Genomic DNA, 15,451 nt, shown 5'->3' with positions numbered 1-15,451 from the left:
TACTCAAGGTAGGGGGGGAAGGGAGGGATGATAGCAAAATGACAGAGGCCAGAGCTCTCCTGCACTGCTAATAGGAGTGTAAATTGGTGCAACCACCTTGGAGAACTGTTTGGCAGCATCTACTAAAGTGGGATATACACAAATCAGCAATTCCGCTCCTAGGAATATACCCAACAGAAATGGGTGCATAGGTTCACCAAGAGACGTTTAAAGCAGCACTGGCTGTAATAGTAAAAAACTGAAAACTCCCTAAATGCCCATCAAAAGTAGAAAGGAAAAATAAACTATGGTAGATGCACCCAATGGATGACTATATGTCAGTGGGAATAATTGAACTATACCTATGTATAAAAGTATGGATGAATTTCACAAACATGATGTTGAGCCAAAGAAGCCAGACACAAAAGAGTGTATACTACAAGATTCCATTTACATTATGTTTTAAAACAGACAGAATGGATCTACTGTGTTTAAAGACAAAGCAGTGGTTACCTTTGTTGGGGGAGATGACTGGAAGCAGGCAGGAGGGGGGTCTTCTAGAGTGCTGGTCATGTTCTGTTTCATGATCTGGGTGCTGGTTTCATCAGTGTGTTGACTTTATGCAAGTCCATCAAATTGTACACTTAGGATTTGTGCATTTCCTGTATGAATACTATGCTTCAATAAAGAGCTCAGTAGCCAAGACATGGAAGCAACCTAAATGTCCATTGACAGATGAATAGATAAAAATGATGTGGGGCATATACACAATGGAATATTACTCAGTCACAAAAAAAAGAATGAAACATTGCCATTTGCAGCAACATGGATGGACCTAGAGATTATCATAGTAAGTGAAGCAAGCCAGACAGAGAAAGGCAAATATCATATGATATCACTTATATGTGGAATCTGAAAAACAAGATACAAATCAACTTATTTACAAAACAGAAATAGACCCAGACATAGAAAACAAACTTATGGTTACCAAAGGGGAAGGTGGGGGAGGGATAAATTAAGAGGAGGGTATTAACATATACACACTGATATATATAAAATGAATAAACAACAAGGATCTACTGCATAGCACAGGGAAGTATACTCAATATTTTGTAATATCCTATAAGGGAAAAGAATCTGAAAAAGAACATATATATCTACACAGATATATATATACATATATATATATATATATAACTAAATCACTTTGCTGTACACCTGAAACTAACACAACATTGTAAATCAACTATACTTCAATTAAAAAAAGAGAGCCCCAAAAATGATAGAGGACAATTTTGCTAAAAGAGACAGAAAGCCTCCCCACATAGACAGGCTGCCTTTTTATTTTCCAGGAGGAAAATTATTTCAATGAAGACCAAAGCAGTTTTCTAACCCAGTGACCACCCTTAGGGTGGTCTGCTTCAAATGCCTTAGGGAGGTATTATGTTGATCTCTCAGAGATCTCCCCCTACTCGTCATATTCTGCCCTGCACTGCTTCCTGGAATGGTTTCTGTATTCCAAAGAATGGGGTCTAGGCCATTTACTCTGAAATTGGAAGACAGTTAAGAGAGGCCTTCATTAACCACCAGAATAAAATGTCTCTGTTTGCTTCATCCATGTTTACCCAGGGCATGGACTGATGATGGTGATGAGCAAGCAGGGCAGGAGAAGGCTGTGTTACATGGGGCCAGTCAGCGCCAAAGCAGCAGGAGCCCCTGGCAGGCAAAGGGCTGCCTTTGGCAGCTCCTCCAGTGCCCGTCCGTTTTGCTGGAGTTTCCCGCCACCCCTTCTTCAACACAATGAGCCAGCGACCTCAAAGAAACCAACAATCTAGCTTCCAATAACCTTGTCAACTTATTTCAATACACAACAGGGCCCCTGATGTGGAAAAATCAGATTCTCTAGGCCTCTTCAACATCTGTTTCTGGCAGTCGCAATGTGTTATCTTTTTTCATTGCAAAAAGCAGCTGGTGAGTCGTCATGCCATTTCATTTAAAAAAAAAAAAGGCCAAGTAAAATAAATAATGTCTTCTGAGAGATTAGCTGTGACTTCACCAGAGAGGAGCTAAAGAAATACTCTCCCTTCACTACATGGAGGGCCTCTCTCCTCTGTTAGCATGAGGCTAGCGGGTCACACTTGAGAAAATGTAAATTTGTCACGAATTACCTCTGTCTTTTGCTTATGGGCCTGGGGGTGAGAGATGTCCATTTATTCACTTGTTTGCCTCACAGACATTTATTGAACACCGGCTATGGGTCAAGCATTGTGCTAGGTGCTGAGGACACGGAAGTGAATTAGACAAAGATCCTCTTTTCTGGGAGATTAAAATCCCCCATAAAAGACCTACTTGGGACAGAACAAGGTGCTGTGCCAGGGCCATGCTCCTCCAACAGAACTTGGATCTTCTTTAGCACAGAAGCCTTCCTTCAGAAAAACATGTCACTCTCTCAGTCTCCCTACCACCCAATGTTCCCTGCTCACAGCTGTTGCTACTCAAGATGCTTCTCAAGCTTTTCCCTCAAGACATACCTGTGGATGTAAACAAAGATGGAGCATATTTGCAGTAGAAGGTCCTGGATGATCTGACCCCTGCCAACCTTTTTAACCTCATCATCTGTGACCCTCCCTCTTCCACCTCGCTCACTTTTCTGGGGTTACACTGGCCATCCCCCTGATCCTGAAACATGCCAGGCTCTTGACCACCTTAGGCTCTTCCTGCTAGCTGTCCCCCCAGCCTAGATTCTCTTACCCCAGATCTTCTCAAGACGCAGTTCAACAATACCTTCTTGGTACTGAAATACCAGCTTAAATGCCACCACTCTGACCATCACCTAAAATAGCTCCTACTCCATCACTCCCCATCACATTATCTTGGTGTTTTCTGGTCTGTAGATATGTGTATTGCCTGTTTCCCTGGCCCCCATAGATTGTAAGTGCAGTAACATGGGGACCTCATCTGTCTAGTTCGCCACTATGTTCCCAGCACCTAGAACAGTGCCTGGTGCATAGTAGGCACTCCATACATATTTCCTGAACAATTTAATGAACAAAAGAATGAATGGCAAGCTATTAGAAAAAATATAAAAGTTCAACAATGGGAGATCTGTTAAATAATTATGGTATATCTCCACAAATCCTAGTGTTTTACAAACTACAAATTATGATCTATATGTGGGTCATATAATCAATTAGAAAATCATGAAATAGTGTATGCTATCTATTCTATACTATTTCATTTTAATACGGAATAGAAAATATCAAAGTACACCATATACACTAATGGCAAGTATCAGGCAATTTTATGTATGAGTGTGTGCACGTCTGTGTGTGTTTACTGAGTAGCAAGTAAATGTATTTTTTACTATGGATCATGGTCAAAACATTTAGAAGTCACTGTTGTTCAAGATTTATGATAAGTAAATATATTCTTAATAAATTAAATGGAAAAAAAGTGGGTTGCAAAAGAGTAAAGACAGTGTATGTATGTAAGATAAAATATTAGACTGAAACATTATTAGGTTAAAAAAAAGCATAGATAGGCATAGAAAATGAACTGAAAAAAATATTAACCAAAATGTTGAGTAGATTTTTCTGGGCAATTTTATTATTTTCTTCTTTTTACATTCATTTTTGTTTTTTAAATTACCTACATTGAATATGTAATTTTTAAAATGTAAGTTATCTCTAGAAGATGCTGTATAATACTCTTTAGAAAAACAGGGTTTTCTTTAATAAAAGTACCTCAATGACAACGCCATAAATTATTGCAAATAAGCTTTTAAGTGCCTATAGAAAGCATAATTATGGCTGGGAGTTCTCTATACAAAGTGTTTCATCTCACATTATCTTGTCTCATCTCCATAATGATACAAGGGAGGCAAGGCACAGTCATCCTTATTTCACAGAAGAGGGAACTGAGGAACAGAGAGGTTAACTGACTTGCCCACAGTCACACTGTAATTTAGTGGTTAGCCTGGCGAAACACTGAGAGTTAATCCACTCCCTGCACTCCCTGACACTTCACCTATTATATAGCAACCTTGATACTTTATTGTGTTGTATGGGGTGTAATTATCTTCTTTTTATCCCTGTTGTGAAGAAATGAAGTTTCCTTCTTTCGTTCTTCTGTCCTTCTTCTAAGTCCACTGGGCTGCCAGCTCTAGAGAATGGCTCGGCCACTCCTTCAGCCATATTCCTGTCCCTGGAGCCACCAGGGTATTGCTATTTCTGTGTCTTCATTGGGGACACTATAATGTGGGTGTTAAGAGCTATCAGAGTTGGAATCCTAGTTGTGCCACTTACTAGCTCTGCAATCTTGGGCAAGTTGCTTAACTTCTCTGGGCTTTGATTTCCTCATCAGTAAAATGGGGACGATGATGATATTAATTGTTTTGACTTTATAGGGTTGTTATGTTGATGAAATGAGTTAATACATGTAAAGTACCTGGCTATCATCCAGCATTATGCTCAATGTGCATTATTGCAAAGTATTCCTGTTATTCTTATTGTTATTATTATTATCACTATTATATAGTTTTGGAGGATACTGTGGCCAAACCACTTTCACACTGTGTCCTCTGATTCTCCTCATTTTCCTCCTCTCCCACCACCCAGAGTGGAATTTCCTCTATCACCCTCCTTGTATTGGCACTGATTTCAAAACTCTCCTTGGTATTTTATTCCAAGAAAGCTCCTGATGTATCCTTCTTGTGTTTGAAGCTGCAGCTTCCGGTGCTAGCTGTTTCCTATGTATATGTATATATGAGTCGCACTGAGGGGGCAGAATCACCCAAGAAGAAAATTGATAGCTGCCCCTGCTAGAGACATGTTCAATCTGCCCCCCAGTATCTGTTATCCCCCTCTTCCAGCAAAGACCCAGATATGCTTGGACATAGATCCCTCCGTTGAGCCTAAGTCCAAATGGTCTGGGTGGGCTCAGCCTCTCACATCGGGGTGTAGAAAAGAGAAAGAGAGAGGGAGTCACTTGCTGAGAGCTCCTATCAAAGTCTCAAGCGTCCCTCTGATTGGACTAGCAAGATTTGGAACTGGGAAAATAATGGGAAGCCACTGCCAGTGCCCTGCTACCTTGTGAAATCTGAGAAGCAAGGCAATGGATGGAGAAGAGTGAGGTCGAGCCTCCGGATGGAGAGAAATGCATCTTGGTGACAGCACTGGAGCCTCTGAATCAAGCTTTACCTAAAGCCAGCCTCCACGCTGAACTTCTCCATCAGGTAAACCAGTACTTTCTTGAATTTTCCCTTAAGACAGTTGGAGTTGGGTTTTTTGACACTTGGAAAGAGTTCTAGCTGACAAATTTTGCAGCAGAAATGTCCTCAGAACCATCAGTGAAAAACAGCTGAGATAGCCTAGAGGCGAGTGGAGCAAAACAAATGCCTGAGGAAAATTAAACATAAAACATGGCAAATCGGTATTATAGTCTAGAAGTCTCTCTGGGAAAATCCAACTTGAATGTCCTTTGTATGACTCCAGCTTCCATCTGCCTTCATTTCATTTGAAAATGCACCTCTTATTCAGTTTCTACAAGATTTTCCACCTGGGCCACTTGGACCCCAAGAAATACCAGGAGAACACCACTTTCAGCAAAAACGAGAAGCAAATGTGGTTGTAACAGAATTTAAAGCACGACAGAGTTGTTTACATGAAACACCCGAAGGCTACAGCATTAAGCTCCCGAAGAATTAACAGCTACCCGAGGCCAGTGGTGGGCCTGGAGGACAGCTAGGTTTACCACTTCATCTTAAGGGTCAAAGCCTTTTTAGTCCAAGCCTGTGCTCCTCAGAAAGGCTGGGTTGGCTGAGCTCACGACATTAAACCTATTGCCTACAAGTAGGGATCCGGGAGATTTGTATAGAGGACTGTAAGAAGCAACCTCACAAGAAAATGAGATCCCCATCATTGGAAGCACTTAAGCAGGGTCTGAATGGCCATGAACAAGGGGTACTGTGGAAAGAATTCCTGCCCCGGGAGAGTGTGTGTGTGTGTGTGTGTGTGTGTGTATGCAGATAACACACAGATTAGGAAAACAAGAGAGAGTGTAAAGTTGAGGGAGGAATAATTGGATTTTGTTGACTTTCGATTGGACCCTCTCCCACCCCCAAATCACACCCGTCCCCCACTTACATGCCACATGGTTGTGTTACTTCTCAGAGAGGCGGCACTTAGTCCCAGAATCATTTTCATTTCCCCTCACCTCTGACGTGCAGAGAAGTCGCCCTTGCTCCAAGCTGTACACTTCCAGTCTTGAGGGTAGCTGGAAGACCAAACTGGCAGCTGTCTGGAAGAAAATGCAAGTCACCAGGGGCGGGAAAAAGAGGAGAGCTGGGACAGCAGGCTCAGCCTGCTGCCTTTTTGCCTTTTGCTACTTCCCAAGCCACCCCCTAGGCTGCCTTGTTGGCAGGTGTGAACTGGAAAAGGCTGCTCGTGGTGCAAAGTGAAGATCAGTCACAGGCCGTTGTGCAGGAAGCTCACGTGCCCAGCCAGGTGGCCTGACAATGGGATTTCCTGGCTCGAAAGCTTTGCTGCAACAGCGATCTCCTATCAATGAAAGAGCAGAGAAACGCCGGGCTTGGGACTGCTTTCAGGGCCCAACACTTGAAATCCCAGAGAATTTGGTGTGATAAGACACGTGCATTGCCCAGAGCGTTCAAAAGAGGGGCTGTCTGTAGAGGTGAGCGTCGGATGCGGTTGTATTGCACAGTCCCAAAAGCAAGATGATGCCCACGTCTGAAGTCTGCTTTGGGGGCCAGAATTTCAACGTAACGCCACTTCGGTCTCTTCTGAGTGTTGAATAGAGGTAAGGAAAGTAGCAGGAGGAGAGGCAGAGAGTGGAGAACTGAGGGGTTAGGCAGTTCTCAGACAAGAGTGGAAAATTTTCCACAGTTTAGGTGCATTTCTGTAAATGAGAAATTTCTCCTCCTCCTCCTCCTAGTGAACACAGGCAGAATCCCTCCTCCCCAGACTTCAGCCTGGGAGGGGTTTTTAATCATTAGCTCCAGTTTGATAATAAATCACAAACTCACCTTTGATTTTTCGAGATAGAAGTTGGGGATGTGTGTGTGTGTGTGTGTGTGTGTGTGTGTGTGTGTGTGTGTGTGTGTGTGTGTGTGTGTGTGTGTGTGTGTGTGTGTGTGTAGTAGTGGAGGGTGTGAAAAGAAAATATTCCATTAATTCCCCAAATATATCTTAAAAGCGGTCTCATTAAACCTTATGACTAAAAGGCATTTAATTAGCAAACCCTTCCTCAGAGGCTTATAGCTTCCACAGTGAGATGTGAGAGAGACCCCGACAGCAGTGTCCAGGTGGGTTTCGGTGCTCTGTCCAGGGATGTCAGGCAGTGTGTTAGATTTCAGAAGCTATGCATGGAATTTAACAAAAAGGATATTGCTTACATCTCTAACTCCAAACTCAAGCTAGATCAAAGAAAGCCAAGGCCAAACGATTACCCTGAATTTGGCGGACAACAGAGATTGAGGAATGGCTAGAGAGAAATTTTTTTTAAAAAAAGGTTTCTTCCTTTATTCAGATAATACAGCCTAAATGGATATTTTCCCATTATCACATAATTATAGCTATACAGACTTCGTCTTAGTAACAGGTCTTTTAAAAATTCTTTCACATGAGCTCAAAAGTTCATTTTTAGTGGCTTAAGTTTTTTTTCACTAGCCTTTAAATTGATGGTTTTTGATTAAGACAGATTTATTGTAATTGCATTTGGAATTGTTAGAATGTTTTATTTTGTAACTATAGTTACATTCAATACACTGTGCTTAACTAATAGATATTGCATCATTCCTCTGTATTCTGTTTCGTGCCTATTTTCTCTCCAACACAGGACTCTACCCATGAAACAAAACAGATACTTCTAAATTATATTAATGACAGTCCTGACTTTATGTAAATAGACAGAAGAGGCGGTCAAGATCCTTATAACTGGAGCCATATCTTATACTTTGGTGGGTTCCCAGTGCCCATTACATTCCTCGCTACAGAGCTGATGCCTAATAAATATTTGTTAAATTGAATGCAGGGGATTTCATGAGCTCCAAGCCACTTATGAGTCACCAGCATATGTACAGCTAATTGACAGCCATGACCTGGGATATAAATTGAACAAGGCCACGTAGGGACTGTGACACCACCTTCTTTCCATATCAAGATTTCTCCAAGTGTGGCCTGCCAACCACCAACATCAGAATCACCAGGGCGTTTGCTAAAAATTCAGACTACTGGGCCTCCCTGTTGGCAAATAAGAATTTCGGGGGTGGAACCCAGGGTGCTGAGTGCTAAATTGGAGGACCTGTGCTCTACACCGTGCATTGGGCAGGCGCTTTTGAGAAAATGTTACTTCTGTTACGAGCTTGAATCCCCAAAAGAGTGAATCTCATTGAATCGAACACGCTGTGAGTTGCCGGACGCAAGGTGATTTTGTGAGACACCCTGAGAGGAAAAATAAAGCTGCCAACCACACTCTTTCTACCTTACTGGCTGTAAGAGGCACCCTTACTTCGTGGGGGGGGGGAGACGTCTTAAAATTGCTAAAACATGGAAACTGCCCCCTGCAAACTCCCCAAAGTTTATTCGCGTCTTACCTGTAGCCGAGGGTCGCTGTGAATGCGTGTGCGCATGCCCGCGCGCAAGTGGGCGGTGCCTGGATAGGTTCGGCTCCACGTCAGTGCGGCCCTTGGGCGTTTATTTTTTATTTATTTATTTTTTTTTCCGGGGGCGTTTATTTTTATTAATTGGTTCTGATTTTTTTGGTTTGTTTTCTAAGGAACTGTCATAAACAAATGTTAGGATACCCAATGCCAAATAAAGATGTATTTATTTAAAAAAAAAAGAGAGAGAGAGAACGAACTTGAGGAGAGGCCAAAGGAAGGCTTGATTTAAGGATGGACAAATAGCTCCTATAAGGACATCCTAAAGGAAATTCCCTAAATAGAAGGCCTCAAAGTTTAGGAGTCTCCAAGCACACAAAGGAATGCAGCTTTCAGGAGACAGCGAAGCAGATGTGCCTCTCTAACTTTGTGTCTCCAGAAGACAAGCAGGGCGTGCTGTGCTGGCAAACCTCAGATGAACCCTCACCCCATCACGAGCAGGCTCGCCCCTAACATCTGCAGAACTGAGCCAATAATACAAAGGGGGGCCCACGTACCGTATGTCTGAATGCTGGAAAGTTATATATCAAGCTAACAAATGTTTAAATGAAACAGCTTCTTTCCTCTTATCTTGACAAATAAACTGTCATAACAACTTGGAAGGCCAGGTGTGAATTTAGAATTTGGGCTTCACTGGAGTTCCACACTGGAATTCGGAGGAGCAGAGAGAGCTGGCACTCGACCACCTCCTCCATTTCCCACCCACAGAGCCATCCCGCACTGAGTGGCCAGGCTTCTTCCACAGACCTCCCTGCTTCCATCCTCCAAGCAGCCACATCTGGCTGCATCTCAGGCCCAGGGGAATGCATACTGGCTGTGCAATCAGCCCAGTGTAGGCCTTGGAAGCAGACTCACGAATTTTGGGTAGGGAATTTAGGGATCCAGGAATGCAGAGAGTGTTCTAGAAGGAGGGCAAGTTCTGAGTGGGCACATCCCCTTGGCCTTTCAGAATCTTGCTTGGTGGGGAGGGGCATGGCCAAAGGAGAGGACCTCTAAAACAATGCTTCTCAAACATTAATGTGCACCTGAATCAACAGGGGAGCTGGTAAAATGTAGATTCTGATTCCTTAAGTCTGGAGTGGTCCTCGAGTCTCCATTTCTAACAAGCTCCCAGATGATACTGCTGATGCTTATTCATGGACCACACTTTCAGTAGCAAGGGTCTAAAGCCCCAGAACCCAGGGCAGATATCCCTTTAGCTCTGGTCTAAGGATGGACGGTACTTCCCATACCTCTAGGACCAAGAGATGTTTAATGAACTCTTGCTCAGTTATTTGGGTTGCTTGATAAAAGAGAGGGGAGGGGAGGAGGGAGGGAGGGAGGAAAGGAGATGAGGGATAAAGCGAGGAAAGGTGGAGGAGGGAAGGAGGGGAGAAGGGAAAGAGGAAGCTCTTTCTCCTAGAACTAGGCATCATTGGTGTGAAGTAAGCATCAGTTTGCATTCACTGTGACCTACTTGATACCACCAACCTTTTATACACTTATTTTTTCCTCTTTTCCCCTCCATGTTTGCCCTCTGATTTTTCTAAGTCCTTCAAGGACGGCGAGTGACCAAATACTTTAGCTCTTTTCTTTGCACTAACTCACTTACAACAAAGCCTAGACTGAAACCCAAGTATCCTGGCTCACAGTCCTGGATCCTCCCCCATCACCACTGTGCCTGCTCAATAGAGGAAACAGTAATTTGGAGAGGCTGTGAATCTTCTGGAAATTTCCATATCACTGAAGATTCAGAAAGTCAGTTCGCATTCCCTCTGTACCCGTTAGTTATTAAATCATAAACTTTAATTTAAGGCATTTTAAAGGGCCCAAAGGAATTTTAATTTGATGTGAATGACTTTCAAATCTGAATAAAAATCAGATCATATAAAACTGCAATCTCTATTACTTTTAAATAACAGAACAAGTTTAAAAATAATCAACAGCCAATGTAAGACTCCTGTATAATTCAATGGAAACCTTATCTTCTGGACTAATGAAAGAGGCAGTGAGGGAAGTAATTCCAAATCATTTGTATGTGACTTTGCATAAGATGGACACTCCTACTTCTGTGTTAAGCCAAGTGTCTGTTTAAATTAATGACATTCTTTAAGGAAAGGATGGCTGTGATTGGATAGTCCAGGCAATTCCTGGGAGGCATTAGCCTATGGCTTTTAGCACTGAAATCCAAACCAAGAGGTGAATTGTTCATGAAGCTCCTCGGAAGGCAACCCCCTTGTTAAAATAAATGGTTTGCTGTATAGACATGTCAGAAGGCATCACCCTAGACCTGCTCTGAGAGTAAACAGGGGGTGACCACCCATGGAGGAGAGTTTAGGGTGCTTGGGGGAGGGGAAGAGCTGTCCCCTATGTAAACATCTTTGTCCCACTACCTATCACAGTGGTGTCAAACACACAGACGCCATTGCTGCCACACACCTTGGCATAGTTCATCAGAGCAAAGCACCTCTCCCACTCAAAACACCCCAGAGCACCAGAAAGAGGGAGCCATTGGATCCAGAGAGTGAGTGAGCTCAACCCACATGAAGCTCGCTCACGTGGGAAGGGGCACCCACTACCTTGGGCTCACAGGCTGGAAGAGTGGCTTCCAAATGTGAGCGGGCATCAGAATCACCTGTCAGGTTTGTGAAAACACAGATGAAAAGCAACCCCCAGGCTTTCTCATTCAGCAGGTCTGGAGTGAGGCTTGAGAATCTGCATCTCTCACAAGTTCCTAGGTGATCCTTCTGCGGCTGCTGGAACCACATGCTGAGAAGCGTTAGACCATTGAAATCTGACTGCACGTGGTAGCATCTCCTCCTGCACTTTATCTTGACCGGCAAAATTTGACAGCTACAGACTAGCCCTCTGCTTCTTGAGGATCCTGACAGGTGCCCCAAATTCCACCATTAGCAATCTGCTCCTTTGGACTCGAGAATGGTCTCCCATTAAAGAGGTCACTGTTAAAATATAAAAACACCTGGAAAAGGTCCAACCTTGCCAACCACCACTTTAGTGCAGGGCTTCTCAAATGTGAGCCACTGAAAAGCACCTGAGAAGCATCGGAACAATGTTGATTCTTGGGTCTTACCCCAATGATTCTGTTTTAATGAGGGTAAAGACCAGGAGTTAATAGTTTTCACAGTTCCCCCAGGTTACTGCCATTGCCTGACATTTGAAACCCACTGCTTTAGCAGAAATTACACAGTGATACAGTGGTCAGATCCCAGGAGTGGGGAACAGGGTGCTGCAATTTGCTTGCAGTGAGACTGAAAATCATCAGAGACAATGTTGACTGCTTCCCAGTTTTATTCAGGCTCAACCTTTGGTCCATACCTATGTTGATTTGAAGAAACTCTCTCTTCAGTTTGGACACCTGCATTGACTGAGCACTGAATATAACTGGTAACACGAGTTGACTTGGCTGCACTATCTTTAGAAGTGCAGTTGCTATGAGGGCTGAAGCACATCTGGACATATGTTTCAGAAATTCTAGAAGCCATCTGAGGAAAGAAGGTCCTGCTCTGTCTGTCAATCAAGCAACTAACACCTCTAGGCTAAGCACTAGCTTAGCTACAGAAATGACAGCAACATGGACCCTTCCTTCCATGAGCTCACAGCATCCTTAGTTGGGAACAGGATGGGAAGAGGTTGAAAAAAAAAATGTACAAAACGATGACCAGTACAGGTTAGAGTATGAAAAACGCCTTGTTGCTGTCATTTACACATCTTCTAGTCACCCATTTTTCCTTGAATTATTTAAGCATGTGGCTCCCCTCTCTCTCTGCCACTGTAACTATTATAATTCTTGATTTCAGTATTCAACGTAGATGATCCTTCCAACTCTCTAGCTTCTCAGATTTTTGACCCTTTTTCCTCCAAGGATTATGTCCCTGCCCTATCTCAGCCATTCATTCCTATGGTCACATCCTAGACCGGGTCATTACCAATGACTCTGTCTTCAACATAATCTCAGTTTTACATGTTCCTCTCTCCAGCTACCACCTCCTACCTTTCCATGTCACTCTCTCTATCCCACAACTCTAACAGTTCTTCTATCTTACTGGGAGTTCTTATTTATCCACTGATCCTACCAGCTTCCCACTCCCCTTAGTACCCTTCCTAGCCTCAGTTCCTTCCTCACCTGGCTTTGATCCCATCATGACACCCACTCCCTTTCCCACCACTTCAACCACCTCCATCCCTCACAGATCTCTCCTTCCTTCACAGCCCCGTGCTGTTTAAATCCACCTCTCCACTTGCTTGGCTCCTGATGACTGGTCTCACTTTAAATTCATGACCACAAATTTCAAGCAGGTCTGTAATGCTGCCTAGTGTCTGACATTTCCCTAGTCAGTCTCTGCATTCAGTCTCTAAAACAACTATTCCACTCTGTCTCATCTCTCCTCACATCTCCAATACTCCACTTTTCATCTTCACCCTCAGCTGACCATCTTGCTTTTGTCACTGAGAAAACAGAAATCATCAGAAGAGAACTTCCATAACCCATGCCCCATCAAATGTCCCAGCCTCTCTGCATCTGTGATCATACACCCCACCTTCTCTCCTGTCACAGTAGATAAACTGTCCATGCTCCTGTCTAAAGCCAAAACAATCTGTATGTGAACTGGACCCCCTGCCCCACCTCCAGCCTACTCAAGACTTCCCTCTTGCCCCCTCCTACATCATTAAGTTAGCCTACCTTACTAGAGCTTCCCTATCAGCATGCAAACTTTCTCTGGTATCAGAAATCAGATAAAACAAAAACCTTTGATCCCCCCATCCCCCTCCAGGCACTGCCCCATTTCTACACTCCCTCCTACAGCAAAGCTCAAGTTACTTCTATTTGTTCTCCTTACGTCCTTCTCTTCCCTTTTTTGAGCTTGCTCTAACAAGGCTTTGATCCTCACTAACCCACTGAAACTGCTCTTTTCAAGGTCACCAATGACCCCTACAAGTAAGTTCAAGACTAATTCTCAGACCTCACCCTAACTCGACCCATCAGCCCCATTTCTCCTTCTGGAAACATTTTCTTCTTTAGGCCTTACGGACGCCACACCGCCTTGCATCTCTTCCTACCTTTCTTCTTCTTTTTTTTTTTTTGTTTAATATTTGAACTTTATTAGGATGAAGCTGGAATAATCAATAACTCATTTTATTCTGAAGTTAATTTCATGGGGCTTGGAATTTAATTCAAGCTTGTACGATTTGGCCTTCCATCTTTTTCTTTAAGAAAAAGGCTGGTCTACTCAATTGAGTAAAAGATGATGCTATTGAGTGCCTGTTATCTTGGGCTAAACCTGATATATTTAGCTTTAATCAGTGATTAACAGTTTTAGTCAGTCAAATGAACAGTTACTTATAATTTCAATATTCTTTTTGCCATTTTTAGACATAAGAAAAATAAACTAATTGTTTTGCTTTTTTTTCTCGCTATTTCTTTGTTGCTTTAAATCTTTATAAGATAAAGTTTAACTAATAATAAAAAATTTCCTTGATGGGGGTACTGATGAAAAATAAAATGGTCAAAGTTGGTATTTTTCATAGAAAGAAAGGGCCACAAGCAATGTTATTCAACTCTCTAATCAGATCTGGGTCCTAGGCAGCCAGTTGTGCTTCTTTGTCCTAGGAACTTTAGCAGACCTGAAGGTCAAGGTAGCTTTTCTCAAATTTGTTGTTACACAAGGATTAGTCTCAGTGCAGCTTGGAGTTTCTTTCTCCTAGTTGGTGCAGCTTTGTACTCACAACCAGAACTGATAAGTATTTGCCTAAGTTATTAAGGTGAACGACAACACTTTAGAAATACATAAAGGCCGCTGGATCTATACGTGGGAGTGTATTACCATTGGCGTTGTTGGTGAATGATCGTTTTGGTTATGTAGATAACCTTACATACGTGTTCCCCTCCCCAGCCTCTCCATAGAACCACGTGAATTCTTCCTACCTTTCCTGATGTTCCTTTTCAGTCTCTTGTGCTGGTTACTCCTCATCTTCCTGACCTCTAAATGTTGGAGTGATCTAGCATTCAATGCTGGGACCTCCTCTCTTCTCTGTCCACACGTACTCCCTACGTGCTCTCATCTTGGATCTCAGGACCTTAAGTATCATCTATTTGCTGAGCGCTCCCAAATTTAAATCTCTAGCCTTGATGACTCCCTGAAGCCCCTGCTTCTTTTTCCCATTGCTTCATCAACATCTCTTCTTGGATGTCAACTAGGCTTCTCAAAGCCAGAATCTCTATTCCCCTTACCCAAACCTGTTCTTCCTGGGGTCTTCCACAGGGCAGAAAAGAACACCATTCTTCAAATAGCTTGGGACAAAAATCTTGGTATCAACTCTGAACCTGCTCCTTTTTCTTGCATCCTACATTCAATCCATCTTCAAATCCTGTCAGTTATACCTGCAAAATATACCCAGAATCTAACCACTTCTCAGCAGAAATTACCACTACCACCAGGGGTTCATCTACCATCATTTTTTACTTGTACAGTTGAACAGGCTCCTGACTATTCCCCTTCCTTCTACCATTGACCCCTACAATCTCATGGCAGCACAGTAGCCAGAGTTGTCCTTTTATTATTTTTTTAATTTATTTTATTGAAGTATAGTTGATTTACAATGCTTCGTTACTTTCTGGTATACAGCAAAGTGATTCAATTATACATATACATATATATTCTTTTCCATAGTCTTTTCCATTATGGTTTATTACAGGGTATTGAATATAGTTCCCTGTGTTATACAGTAGGACCTTGTTGTTTATCCATCCTATATATAATAGTTTGCATCTACTAATCCCAAACTCCCAATCCTTCC

The 15,451-nt window shown here is 42.7% G+C and overlaps 1 long non-coding RNA gene across 2 annotated transcripts; it reads right to left on the bottom strand.

Moving 5' to 3' along the window:
- Window positions 1-3,563: 3,563 nt before the first annotated feature.
- On the bottom strand, window positions 3,564-8,612 carry LOC309652654. 2 transcript variants are annotated; one of them, XR_014258854.1, is made up of 3 exons: window positions 8,591-8,612; window positions 6,123-6,276; window positions 3,564-5,347 (listed from the first exon to the last, which is right to left on the bottom strand). It is a non-coding gene; the product is annotated as an uncharacterized lncRNA (long non-coding RNA). The 2 variants fall into 2 exon arrangements; XR_014258855.1 differs by lacking the exon at window positions 8,591-8,612 and having other exon boundaries at window positions 6,123-7,087.
- Window positions 8,613-15,451: the final 6,839 nt, after the last annotated feature.

This window comes from Balaenoptera physalus (genome assembly GCF_965194825.1).
Source record: "Balaenoptera physalus genome assembly, chromosome: X".
Lineage (NCBI taxonomy): Eukaryota > Metazoa > Chordata > Mammalia > Artiodactyla > Balaenopteridae > Balaenoptera > Balaenoptera physalus.
Note: the sequence above shows the minus strand (reverse complement) of the source record. Positions and strands in the feature narration are given on the sequence as shown.